Source organism: Tamandua tetradactyla, chromosome 8, assembly GCF_023851605.1.
Source record: "Tamandua tetradactyla isolate mTamTet1 chromosome 8, mTamTet1.pri, whole genome shotgun sequence".
Lineage (NCBI taxonomy): Eukaryota > Metazoa > Chordata > Mammalia > Pilosa > Myrmecophagidae > Tamandua > Tamandua tetradactyla.
Window position 1 is genome coordinate 30407977 of NC_135334.1, and position 13892 is coordinate 30421868.

The following is a 13892-nucleotide window of genomic DNA, read 5'->3' on the forward strand; positions in this document are numbered from 1 at the left end:
ATATGCGCAGAGGTGGGCCTGGAGTTTGTGAGTAGGTGCTAGAGACAGATGGACTTATCTGCATAGCAGAGAGTAAGAAAAATTCAGAGTTGCTAAGGAGAAAATGGGAGGGAGGAGAAAGATATTGGAGGATGAAAGAAAAAGAAAGAAAGGGAAAGGAAGACAGCAGTATGGACAGAGGAGAGGGTGGTAAATGGGATGGTGCAGCCCACAGAACTTCCCCAGAGGTGGTCAAATGTTCTTAAGAATAAAGATGTCCAATATTCAATTCATAGTTTTTACTGTGCTGTGATGTAAACCACCCCATCTTACCCCAGAATTTGAGTGAACTCGGCTATAGACAAAAATGTTTTGGTGACTTGTTTTCTGGGAAAAAATAGAGAAAGAGACAAAGTTCCAGTCTCTGAGTCACTGTGAAGTATTTTGGTGTCCACAAAACATGAAAGATAAGACAGTCTAGGAACTGAACTAATTCAGTGGTTGCCATTTTAGAAGTGCCATCCTACAATTCTACATGACCTGATGATAAGGTGACTTTTGGGGATTGAATTGTGTCCCCCCAAAAGACATGTTCAAATCTTAACCTGTGTTCCTCTGGGTGGGAGCCCATTTTTAAATAGGACCCTTGAAGATGCTATTCTTAGTGAAGGTATGAACTCATTTGTGAATAGGATTTTCAAAGATCCTGTTAAGATGAAGCCAAGTTGAATCAGGGTGGGGCTTAATCCATATGGCTGAAGTCCTTATAGGGAGAGGCAATCTAGACACAGGCATGTACAACTAAGCCAAAGAAGCAAAAGTCAGAAGGAAAAGACATGAGACAGAAGCAGAGATGCAAGCCAAGGAAACTGAAGGATTGTGGCAAACCAGCACCAGAATACTACAGATTCCAGGAGAAAGCATGGCTTGTTGAGAACTTGACTTTGGACTTCTAGCCTCCAAAACAGTAAGACAATGAATTTCCATTGTTTAAGCCAACCCATTGTATGGCATTTGTCATAGCAGCCACGGCAAACTAAGACAGTGATAATTAGACAGAAAACCTAAAGAAAATAGGTGAGCCACAAGGATATCCAGGAAAGAGAGTTCAAGCAAGGAGAATAGCAGGTGTAAAAGCCCACAGGAGGGCAGAGTACAGAGGATAAAAGTGCTAAAAGGAAATAAAGATCATACTGGAAGGGAAAGAATTCCAGAGCAGTGATCGGGAAGGGGGAAGTTGCCAACCTGGTGACCGGCTCGCCTCTTGGGGCAGCAGGGCAGGTGGCATATTGGACTGTGCTCATTTCCCAGACAGAGCTCCTAATCACAAACTCTGGCCCAACTTTGAAGACCTAAGTCTATTCATGTGCCCATCAGAACAGAAGGGTCTTTCATGCAACAAAACTCCATCCTTCTCTGTGCACATCCAAACCTGTGAATATCTCATCTCTATTTACAGGTTTTTTTTGCTTATGGTCATTAGAACCCCATAAGGGATAAAGAGACTCTGGGTCCTATACTAACTGGAAAGATCGCTTTGCTTATGCAACTTTTATTACATAAATAATGTATACTGGCAGAAAATTACAAAATATAAATAAGTAAAAAGAAGAAAAATTTTGTGCACATATTTTCCCATAAATTTATGCAAATTTAAATCCTTCTCTACATACTGTTTCATGAGTTTATCTTTTCACTTAATAATAGATTGTGAAAATACTTCAAAATCAAGAAATATAATCTCCAGCATATTTTAATGGTTGCATTGAATGCTATTTTATGGAATAATTTATTTAGCCATATCCTTATAGGTGAGCATTTAGGTTTTTCTAATTTTCACCATTTTGTGGACCATGGCATAACAAACTGCCTTGTAACTAAATGTCTGTGCATATCTGTCATGGTCAGGTTCATTTGGCCAAGTTGTGGTACCTGTTTGTCTGGTTGGGCAAGTGCTGGCTTGTCTGTTGCAATGAGGACATTTTAAGAATTAGATCACGATCACATCAACTGCATCCACAGCTGATTCCATTTGTAATCAGCCAAAAGGGAGTGTCTTCTGCAATGAGTAATGCTTAATGTAATCATGGGAAGCCTTTTAAGGAAGATTCAGAAAAGGAGGCTCTATTCCTGCTTTGGCTGGTGAGCCTCTCCTGTGGACTTTGTCCAGACCCTCCATCAGAGTCGTTGGCTTCACAGCCTGCCCTGCGGATTTTGGACTCTGCATTCCTGCGGTCACGTGAGACAGTTTTATTGATTTTATATTGGCGGATGTTCTCTGTTGATTCTGTTTCTCTAGAGAACCCTAACTAATACATCTTGGTACCAGGAGTAGTTCTTAAGAAACAGAATCTTAAAAATGGGTTTTTATGAATGGTTTTCTACTCTGACTAGACTCAAAGACACTAAAATCTCTGATTCCCATAATCAGAATGACACTCCCAATCCATGGAGTGAGTTGGCAAAAGAGATAGTCAAAATATAGCCATGCGATTCTCCTAATACTTCACTTGTACGAAGCCAGGCTCTGGGGGATAACATTTTTGACACCTTTACAGAGTTTTGTAGAAATAAGAGGTATAGAGATGTCGGTTGGTTGTTGTTAGATACACTGGCTACATTAAGGAGTAAAAGGGATGGGCGTAAGGCTTCAAACGGGAATCTTAAGCACCATCTGACAGATGTAGACATTTCTATGAGTATCCTGAGGGAAAATCTTATTTCCTGTAGCCATAGACTTGAGATGTCTGAAAATCAGACTCAGAATCTTATTGTTAGAGAAGCAATTTTACAACGTAAACTGAAATCTCAATCTTGCATGGTGTCTGCCATTAAAGTGAGGGCATTGATTGGAAGGGAGTGGGGCCCTGAGAAATGGGATGGTAATATATAGATTGATAATGATGTCAGGGGTGAGGTTGAAACCCTAAATCATGCTGAGTCTTCTCTAGATAACCCTGTAATAGTTTTCCCTGGGGACATAACTGCCCCACCTCCAGCCTGCCTTGAGGAGTTGGCCATCCAACTTCCTCCTGAAGGGATTAGCCCTAATCCAATTAGAGTTGGATGGCCTACTCTAATTAATTAAAGGGATTAATTTGAGTAATTAATCCTGTTTCACCAGATGAAAAAGCAAATGAAGGCTCTGAAGCAAATGGTTTGGAAGATATTTCTAATTCTATTCATAACCCACCTCTACCACCCCTCATTTCTTCCAGACCTATAGCTAGACTAAAGTCCTAACAGGCCCCTAAAGGTGAGGTACAAAGTACCACACACGAGAAGGTACGTTATACTCCAAAAGAACTGTGCGAGTTTTCCAATTTATGTAGACAGAAATCAGGGGAATATGTGTGGCAATGGATTTTAAGGGTGTGGGATAATGGTGGGAGGAATATAAGCCTGGATCAGGCTGAATTTATTGATATGGGCCCACTAAGCAGAGATTCTGCATTCAGTATTACAGCTCGAGCAGTTAGAAAAGGTATTAACAGCTTGTTTGCATGCTTGGTTGAAACATGGATCAAAAAGTGGCCAACATTACCTGAGGTTGAAATGCCAGAACTGCCCTGGTATAATGTAGATGAGGGGATCCAGAGACTTAGAGAGATTAGAATGTTAGAGTGGATTTATCATGCAAAGCCTGCTCTTACACCCCAGGAATGTCTGGAGGATGCACCTTTTACCAGAACAATGAGAAATAAATTTGTGAGACTAGCACCATCATCCCTAAAGAGTTCTGTAGTTGCACTTTTCTGTAGGTCAGATATTACTGTGAGAACTGCTGTCACTGAGCTGGAATCCTTAAACACAATGGGGATGACAGGAGTTGGCAGAAACCAGGTGGCAGCACTTAATTGCCAAAAACAGAGTATACGTGGCTATTATAATAGATAGCAAACTCAAAGCAGGTGTCAAAATTATATGACACACAGAGATTTGTGGCATTGGCTAGTAAATCATGGGGTACCTAGAAATACAATAGAAGGGCAGTCTACTAAATTCTTGTTTGAGCTGTATAAACAAAAGAGTTCTAGGTCAAGTGAACAGAAGTCTAACTTGAATTACAAAAACACAGAGTCACAGCCCCTTAATCAATTTCCAGACTTGAAACAGTTTACAGACCCAGAGCCCCTTGAATAAAGGGGAGACCAGGTTCCTCCGGGGGAGAACCCTGTTACACTGCCACAAATTTATACTGTTAATCTTCCTCCAAGCCTTCCCCAAGGAGACCAATGGCCTTTTACCAGGGTAACTGTGCATTGGGGAAAAGGAAATGATCAGATATATCGGGGATTATTAGACACTGGTTCAGAAGTGACATTAATTACAGGGGACTCAAAACATCACTCTGGTCCACCAGTCAGAGTGGGGGCTTATGGAGACCAGGTAATCAGTGGAGGTTTAGCTCAGGTCCATCTCACAGTGGGTCCAGTGTGCCCCAGGGCCCATTCTGTAGTTGTTTCCCCATTTCCAGAATGTATAATTGGTATAGACATACTGGGCAACTGGCAGAATCCCCACATTGGCTCTCTAATTCATGAAGTGGGGGCTATTATGTGGGAAAGGCCAAGTGGAAGCCACTAGAACTGCCCCTACCAAGCAAAATAGTAAATCAGAAGCAATACCAGATTACTGGAGGGATTGCATAGATTACTGCCACTTTTAAGGACTTGAAGGATCCCCATTCAACTCTCCTATTTGGCCTGTGCAGAAAACAGATGGGTCTTGGAGGATGACAGTGGATTATTGTAAGCTCAACCAAGTGGTAACTCCAATTGCAGCTGCTGTTCCAGGGGAGGTAGCATTGCTTGAGCAAATCAATACATCCCCTGGTACCTGGTATGCAGCTATTGATTTGGCAAATGCTTTTTTTTCAATAGCTATTAGTAAGGACCACCAGAAACAGTTTGCTTTCAGCTGGCAAGGTCAGCAATATACTTTCGCAGTCCTACCTCAGGGGTATATCAACTCTCCAGCCCTATGTCATAATCTTGTTCACAGAGACCTTGATCATTTCTGCCTCCCATAAGACATCACACTGGTCCATTATATTGATGATATCATGTTGATTGGACCTAGTGAGCAAAAAGTAGCATTTACTCTAGATTTACTGGTAAGGCATTTGTGTGTCAGAGGATGGGAGATAAAACCAACAAAAATACAGGGGCCTTCCACCTCAGTGAAATTTCTAGGTGTCCAGTGGTGTGGGGCATGTCAAGATATCCCTTCTAAGATAAAGTAGAAGTTGCTGCATCTGGCCCCTCCTACAACCAAAGAAGAGGCACAATGCCTAGTTAGTCTTTTTGGATTTTGGTGACAACATATTCCTCATTTGGGTATGCTATTCCAGCCCATTTATCAAGTGACCAGAAAAACTGCTAATTTTGAATGGGGACTTGAACAAGAGGAGGCTCTGCGACAGGCCCAGGCTGCTATACAAGCTGATTTGCCACTTGGGTCGTATGATCCAGCAGATCCAGTGGTGCTGGAAGTGTCAGTGGCAAATAGAGATGCTGTCTGGAGCCTTTGGCAGGCCCCTATAGGAGAATCACAATGCAGACCCTTAGGATTTTGGAGCAAAGTCTTACCATCTACTGCAGATAACTACTCTCCTTTTGAGAAACAGCTTTATGCCTGCTGTTGGGCCTTGGTAGAGACTGAACGCTTAACCACGGGCCACCAAGTTACCATGAGACCTGAGTTGCTTAAAATGAGTTGAGTGTTGTCTGATCCACCAAGCCATAAAGTTGGGTGTGTGCAGCAGCACTCTATTATAAAATGGAAATGGCATATATGAGATAGAGCCAGAGCAGGTCCTGAAGGCACAAGTAAGTTACATGAAGATATGGCCCAAATGCCCGTGGTCTCCACTCCTACCACATTACCTTCTTTTTCCCAGACCAGAGTTATGGCCTCTTGGGGAGTTCCTTATGGTGAATTGATTGAGGAAGAGAAAACTTGGGTCTGGTTTACAGATGGTTCAGCACGATATGCAGGTACCACCTGAAAGTGGAAAGCTGCAGCATTACAACCCCTTTCTGGGGTGTCCTTGAAGGACAGTGGTGAGGGGAAATCCTCCCAGTGGGCAAAACTTCGAGCAGTGCACCTGGTTGTTCACTTTGCTTGGAAGGAGAACTGGCCAGAGGTGTGTTTGTATACTGACTCATGGGCTGTTGCTAATTGTTTGGCTTTATGGTCAGGGACTTGGAAAGACAATAATTGGAAAATTGGTGACAAAGAGGTCTGGGGAAGAAATATGTGGTAGACCTTTCTGAGTGGGCTAAACACATGAAGATATTTGTGTCCCATGTGAATGCACACCAGAGGGTGACTTCAGCAGAGGAAGGTTTTAATAATCAAGTGGATAAGATGATCCATTCTGTGGATACCAGTCAGCCTCTTTCCCCAGCAACTCTTGTCATTGCCCAATGGGCTCATGAACAAAGTGGTCATGGTGGTAGGGATGGAGGTTATGCATGGGCTCGGCAACATGGACTTCCACTCACCAAGGCTGACTTGGCTACAGTGACTGCTAAGTGCCCAATCTGCCAGCAGCAGAGACCCACACTCAGCCCCCGATATGGCACCATTCCCCAAGATGAACAGCCAGCTACATGGTGGCAGATTGATTACGTTGGACCACTCCCTTCATGGAAGGGGCAGCGATTTGTTCTAACTGGAATAGACACATACTCTGGATATGGGTTTGCTTTCCCTGCATGCAATGCTTCTGCCAAAACTACCATTGTGGGCTTACAGAATGCCTTATCCATCATCATGGTATTCCACATAGCATTGCTTCTGATCAAGGAACACACTTTATAGCAAATGAAGTGTGGGAATGGGCACATGCTCCTGGAATTCTCTGGTCTTACCATGTTCCCATCATCCAGAAGCAGCTGGATTGGTAGAACAGTGGAATGGCCTTTTGAAAACTAAATTACAGTGCCAACTAGGTGGCAATACCTCAAAAGGCTGGGGTAATGTTCTCCAGGAAACTGTATATGCTCTGAATCAGCATCCGCTGTATGGTGCTTTTTCTCTAATAGCCAGGATCCATGGGTCCAGGACCAAGGGGTGGCAATGGGAGTGGTACCACTCACTATTACCCCTAGTGATCCACTAGGAAAATTTTTGCTTCCTGTCCCTGAGACCCTGAGCTCTGCTGTTCTACAGGTTTTAGTTCCAAAACAGGGAATGCTTCCTCCAGGAGAAACAACAATGATTCCACTGGAAGTTAAGACTACCACCTGGTCACTTTGGGCTACTTTTGCCACTGAATCAGCAAGCCAAGAAGGGGATTACATTATTGTCTGGGGTGATTGACCCTGACTATCAGGAGAAAGTAGGACTGCAACTACATAATGGAGGTAAAGAAGAGTTTTCTTTGAATATGGGAGATCCCCTAGGGCATCTTTTAGTACTACCATGCCCTGTGATTAAAATCAATGGAAAACTGCAACAACCCAATCCAGGCAGGACTACCAATGGCTCTGAAACTTCAGGAATGAATGTTTGGGTCATCCCACCAGGCAAAGAACCATGGCCAGCTGAAGTGCCTGCTGAGGGTAAAGGGAACATGGAATGGGTAGTGGAAGAAGGTAGTGATAAATATGAACTTCGACCACATGATCAGTTACAGAAACAAGGACTGTAATGCTGTTTTGTTCATGTTATACTATTTAAGTCATAAGATATCAAGTTTAAGAATGAATGTTGCCCAAAGATTTGCACCCTATTCTGGAGAGATTTAATGTGTTTCCAGTTATATGCAGGACAGTTGAATTTTGTTAGGTAAAAGAAAAAATGTGTTTTATTGTTTTTATTTGGAAATTGGGTATGGTAAAGTTGCCAAGTTGACAAGGGGTGGACTGTAATGGTCAGGTTCATGTGTCAACTTGGCCAAGTTGTGGTACCTGTTTGGTTGGGCAAGTGCTGGCCTGTCTGTTGCAATGAGGACATTTCATAGAATTAGATCATGATCACGTCAGCTGCATCCGCAGCTGATTCCATTTGTAATCAGCCAAAGGGGAGTGTCTTCTGCAATGAGGGATGCTTAATCTAATCACTGGAAGCCTTTTAAGGAGTATTCGGAGGAAACAGGCTCTATTCCTGCTTCAACTGGTGAGCCTCTCCTGTGGAGTTCATTCAGACCCTCCATCGGAGTCGTTGGCTTCACAGCCTGCCCTGCAGATTTTGGGCTCTGCATTCCCACTGTCACGTGAGACACTTTCATAAATTTTATATTTGCGAGTGTTCTCTCTTGATTCTGTTTCTTTAGAGAACCCTAACTAAATCAATATCCTCAATTATTTCCTTAGGATGAATTCCTAGAGATAGAATGAGTAGCTCAAAGGACATGCATGTGTCAAATCTTTTTAGTACACATTGTTAAATTGTCCTCAAAGTTTCAGGAAAATATATTCCTTCCAGCAGAGTATGATTCTTCTCAGTGGAGGAATTCTGAATCTTCTCGAATCCTTCCCCTTGCTCACCCATGTCCTGTGAGATTGGCTTGGCCAACCCGTCCTTTCAAAATGTCCATTCAAATAGAGAGTGCTCAGTTTCTGGACACCTCTTTTTCTATTGCATTTTCTCTCTCTCTCTCTCTCTCTCTCTCTCTTTCTCTCTCCCTACCCTGCTCCCTCCTCAACAGATTCCAATTATTTTCATATGGCTGCACATATTCTGGGATCTAACAAATGAACAAATTCAAAGTGCTGATAGCTCTTCTACCCAGATACCTAAAGCTTCCCCTTGCTAGAACTAAGTCTCACCATTTCATTCAAAAACAATATAAATTCAGAATTTTCAGTGTATCAATAAGAGAAATGTTTAATATACAACTTACGAAAATGAAATTCCCCCTCTTTATAGAAACTGGAAGACACCTTATTGTAAGGGAAGGGGTAGTTACCTTATGAGATCAATGCCTTTCTTTTATGATTTAGCATTGGCAGAAGCTACATAGGCTTTGCTGATAAGTATTTCAGCTCAATATGTGCCATACTTCCTTTGTGCAGCACAATGCTTTGCTTATAATGTATCGATTAATCCTCATAACAACTCAGAAGTAGGTATTATTATTTTCATTTTACATATGAAGAAATGAGGTTTAGGGAGGGTCATTCATTGAATCTTTCAAAAATATCTTTTGAGTACCTCCCATTAGATTTACCAACATGAGGTCATAAGAGATGTTTTATTGGAGAGAAACAAAATCTGATTGGAATAAGTTGGAGGAAGAATAGAGAGATAGTATTTGGAGGCAGTGACTGTAGTATAGACTGCTGTTTTGAAGCATTTTGTTATAAAAAAAAAAAGAGAAATGGGGGCTCTAGCTATAGAGGAAAGGGGGGGTCAAAAGAGGGTTTTCAGTAAAATGGAATAACAGCATGCTACAATGGGAATGACTCAAATAGAGAAGGAAAATTTGGTGATGTTGGGAAGATAGAAGTGACAAGGTTTACTTAGCTGAGAGCAGACAGAGTTCATCCACCATAACAGAACTGAGAAACTGGAAGATGGGTAGATGGTAGGAGTGTGGAAAGTTCTCTCTTTGATCCTTTCATTTTTCCCAGTGAAGTAAGAAACAAAGCCATTAGTTGAGAGTGAAAATGGGAGAGAACATATGAAGAAAGGGAAAAGTAGGGAATAGTCTACTACAAAAATGAGACAGTGAATGAACTAAGGTAGTATGGGATGATTGCCTGGCAGCAGTGAGTTCACTTGAGGATGGTAATTGTAAATTTAAGCTGAGAGCTGTCAGTGGTATTATATGTTTTTCTCCAATAATGTTCAGCTGCATGGATACGGGTGAGGGGTAGGCAGAGAGGAGGGTATAGCCAGATTTGTAGTTTAGTCAAGTGAGCTTGCCAAAGTGAGAGAGGGCAACAAAATTAAGGCTGTATGCAAGAGAATAATTACTGATCAGGTATGGAATTTAGAAATAGATAATAAGTGAAAATAGGCCCAAAAGGGGTGAGAAATGTTGGAATTGATTCATGTCTCCCACAAAAGGCATATTTGGGTCCTAGACCCTGGTCTTGTAAATGTGAACCCCCATGTTGATGGGAACTTTGAAGATGCAATTAGTTAAGGTGTGCCCAAACTGAGTGAAGATAAGCGTTAATCCAATATGGCAAAAGAAATTGGACACAGAAGAAGCCATGGGAAGCAAGAAGTTGGAGGTCAACAGGACCTGAAAGAGAAAGGAGAAGACACTGCCATGTGCATTGCCATGTGACAGAAAAGCCAAGGACCAAGGTTTGCCAAGCAGCCAGCTCCAAAATACCGCAGCCTTCTGGGACAAAGTATTGCCTTGCTGATGCCTTGATTTGGGACTTCTCCTAACCTTGAGACCATGAGCCAATAAATTCCCATTGTTTAAGCCAACTCATTGTATGGTATTTATTTTAGCAACTGAAGCAGATGGAGAAACACTTGAAGAATCAATGGATTGCAGGTCCCAATGCATTCAAATGTTGGAATTAAGGGACTGTTGGAGTCAGTAAAGTGGTAACGTAGACAATGGTGACCAGAATGGGAGATTTGAAATTGGAAAATGGAAGTAAATTACGTTTTACCAGGTTATGTAATATTTTGTGGCAGAGCTGGGACTCAAACTCAGATCTCTCTGATCCCAGGGCCCACCCCAGCCCTAAGCAGTAAACTGAGGACAAAGTGAGAGATGCATTAACTCCTAGAGGCACAGTTGGCTTTTATGGTATCAGTCAGGCAAATGAGAACCCGTAGCTTTCTATGAGCAAATATTTATAGCACCACACAAGGACAGCAATGTAAAATTTCTTCTCCCTTTTTCCTTCCCCTCCTACTTCTTACAGAAATAGTAACTGGTTCAGATGGGCTGGGCTGGTTCCATGAAGAACATATGCTTGCTGATGAGGGGAAACAGGCAAGGCCAGCTAATGTGAAACGTGGGGTCCTTTATGGATTTGGGGTTTAATATCAGTTACTGGTGTTGGGCCCGTGTGGTTTTTTCCATGAAACTGATCTTTATCTTTCCAGCTCAGTATCTCCCTGGGGGTGCCTGTTAAGGCCACCCGCCCACTTCGGATAATGTTCATTTTCTAACAGCAAAACCATGGAAGCTCGCATATGGTGTAATATGTAGGGCAGAATTCAATACAAAACAGACACTGAGGCACATGGAAATCGTGAGGCAGACCAATGACTGACTGCCCTGGAAGGCTGCATTCATTCTGTTTCTCTCTCTCTCTCTCTCTCTCTCTCACACACACACACACACGCATGCACACACACATACACACGCACACCTATGCATACACAGACTCACACACACTAGAAAGTCTTGAGGAGGGGTGTGTTCAGTCTTTTGAAAGCTTTGTGCCTGGAGGACCCACACTAAGAGTCCTAAAAGTTGTAAGAAAAATATAATCTCTAGTCCCTAGAGATTATAATGATCATTTAGATGGAATGATTTACGAAACAATATACATTCCTCTTGCAAATTTTAAGTTGCTGCATTAAAAATTATCCAATAATTTGGGAAGTCCTCCTCTTCCTCCTGCATTCCTTGAGTAACCTAAAGGAAAGGCTATGTGCCTGTACCCAGTCTCCCCTGTACACCCTCAATGAGAAACACAGCTTTTCCCTAGAGGAGACAGAGAAGCTCGGCTTCCAAGGTGAATTTTATGCAGTGTTTATTTCAGAGAAAAACAAGACTTAACTAGAGACCTGTAATTTAATGCTGGGCTTATGTAGAAAAAGAGTAGTAGAAGGAAGAACAGTGCTAGTATCTGCGTGTGTGTTTATGTGTATGCACATACATGTATTTTGTGTGTGTATCTATATATGTAGGTGTGTTTGTGTATGTGTTTTTTAGTGTTCATGTATGTGTGCACATGTGACTATGTGAGAGTGTGTGTGTGTGTGTATGTGCACACTGCAGGGGTAGAGTGCAGGGAGAACAGTTAAAGGGAAAGATGTGATTAAGACTGGAAATTAAATATAAAACAGGGCTAGGTGTTAAGAGGGAATCTGGAAACATCTAGTCCAGCCTTTTCATTTACAGAAGAAAAAAATGAAAAGCCCATAGAAGGGACATTTGCCCAGGTTTAGGAGACATTTGTTTCAATGGTGACATTGCATCTTTAGAAGCAATACTGCCAAAGTAAATCAGAGAAAGAGCTGGTCCCAGGGAGAATTATTGTTTATGATAAGAATCTGACAATAATTATCACTTATTAAACAACTTATATGCTTGATACTGTACTGGGTGTTCTACATAAATATTCACCTCATTTAACCCTATCAATAACCACATGAGAGAGATGCTATTTGCATTTTATAAATGGGTCTCTGAAAAACAAGTCACGTGCCTGAGCACACCCTGGTAATAGCATAGTGAGATTTGAACCCAGGTCTGTCTTGTCCCAGAGCCTAGCTCCCACCTTCCATCTCCCTTCTTCCCAGTCTTTTCCTCTTTTGTCATTCCATGCCATAATCTTTTCTCCTCCCCACACTAGCTTAGGTCACCTACTGCAATATCCTATCCAGATACAGACTTCTCATGGAACTGAGAACACTAGAATCTTCTAAGCTCTCCCCTACCTTCCTCCAAATATACGTGTTTTGTGTCCCTATAGAGACACACGTAATGCACAAGTTAGGAAATCCTGATCCAATGCTTTGGTCCTTGGTAGAATTCACTGTTCAGCATCTTGAGGAGTCCAGCCTCTGCTGAAAACTTCAGAGACAAGAGCACTATGTGGAAGCCCACAGTTAAATAGCTCTGGTGGCTAGAAAGTGATTCTTTGCAGAGGATCTTCTTATAACGTCTGCTCTTTGGTTTTGATCCTTTTCTTCTTGAAATGAGTTTTCTCCCTCTTCTACATTTCATTCCTTCTGATATTACATGTCATTGTACCTCTAGTGCCCAGTCTGAAGCCGTGGTATATGGCAAAAAGCTTGTTGAATAAACTCCATCAACATTCTTCTCCAGCTCACTCCAAATAAGTAAGTTTTTAAAAATGTGAGCTTTCTATGTAAATGCAGCTTTGGGATACCTCCAAAACACCTCCAAAAGACACATTGCATCTATCCAGATTGTTATCCCTTGGACCCACTATGCTGGTTTTAAAGGATCTGCGTACCCTAGAAAAGCCATATTTTAATCCTAATCCCATTTTGTAAGGACAGCTATTTCTTCTAATCCCTATTCAGTGTTGTATGCTGGAAACTTTAGATTATCGCCATGGCGATGTGACTCAATCAAGTATGGGTATTAAACTTGATTAGGTGGAGATGTGTCTCCACCCATTCCAGGTGGGTCTTGATCAGTTTACTGGGACTCTATAAAAGAGGAAACATTTTTTGAGAGAGTGCCTTTTGAGAACAACAAGAAAGCCACAGCAGAGCCGAACAGAGCCAAGAGGCCAAGAGAACCACAGAGTCCACCAGCCAGCAACCTCTGGAGATTCTGAAAGTGCAGAGAAGGACAGCGGAATGCTGTAGAACCATGAAGCAGAGAGTTCACCAGCCAGCAACTTTTGGAAATGAAGGAGGAAAACGCCTCCCAGGGAACTGGAGAGGAAGCTAGCAGATGATACCGTGTTGGCCATGTGCCTTTCCAAATGAGAGAGAAACCCTGAACTTCATCAGCTTTCTTGAGCCAAGATATCTTTCCCTGGATGCCTTAGATTGGACATTTCTATACACTTGCTTTAACTCGACATTTTCATGGCCTTGGAACTGTAAACTTATAACTCATTAAATTCCCCTTTTGAAAAAGCCATCCCATTTCTGGTGTATTGCATTCTGGCAGCTAGCAAACTAGAACACCCCCCATACATAGAATACTGAAGCTCACCTTATCTTCTCTCTCACAGGAGTTCCTTTCTCCCTGTTAGATGCTGTTGGCTGGTCTG

General features: G+C 42.2%; 1 long non-coding RNA gene across 2 annotated transcripts in view; it reads right to left on the reverse strand.

Annotated features, from left to right (window-relative positions):
- The window catches only part of LOC143644257 (uncharacterized), a 113595-nt gene that overhangs the window by 24921 nt on the left and 74782 nt on the right, over window positions 1-13892 (reverse strand). The gene's annotated exons all lie outside the window — the stretch shown is intronic.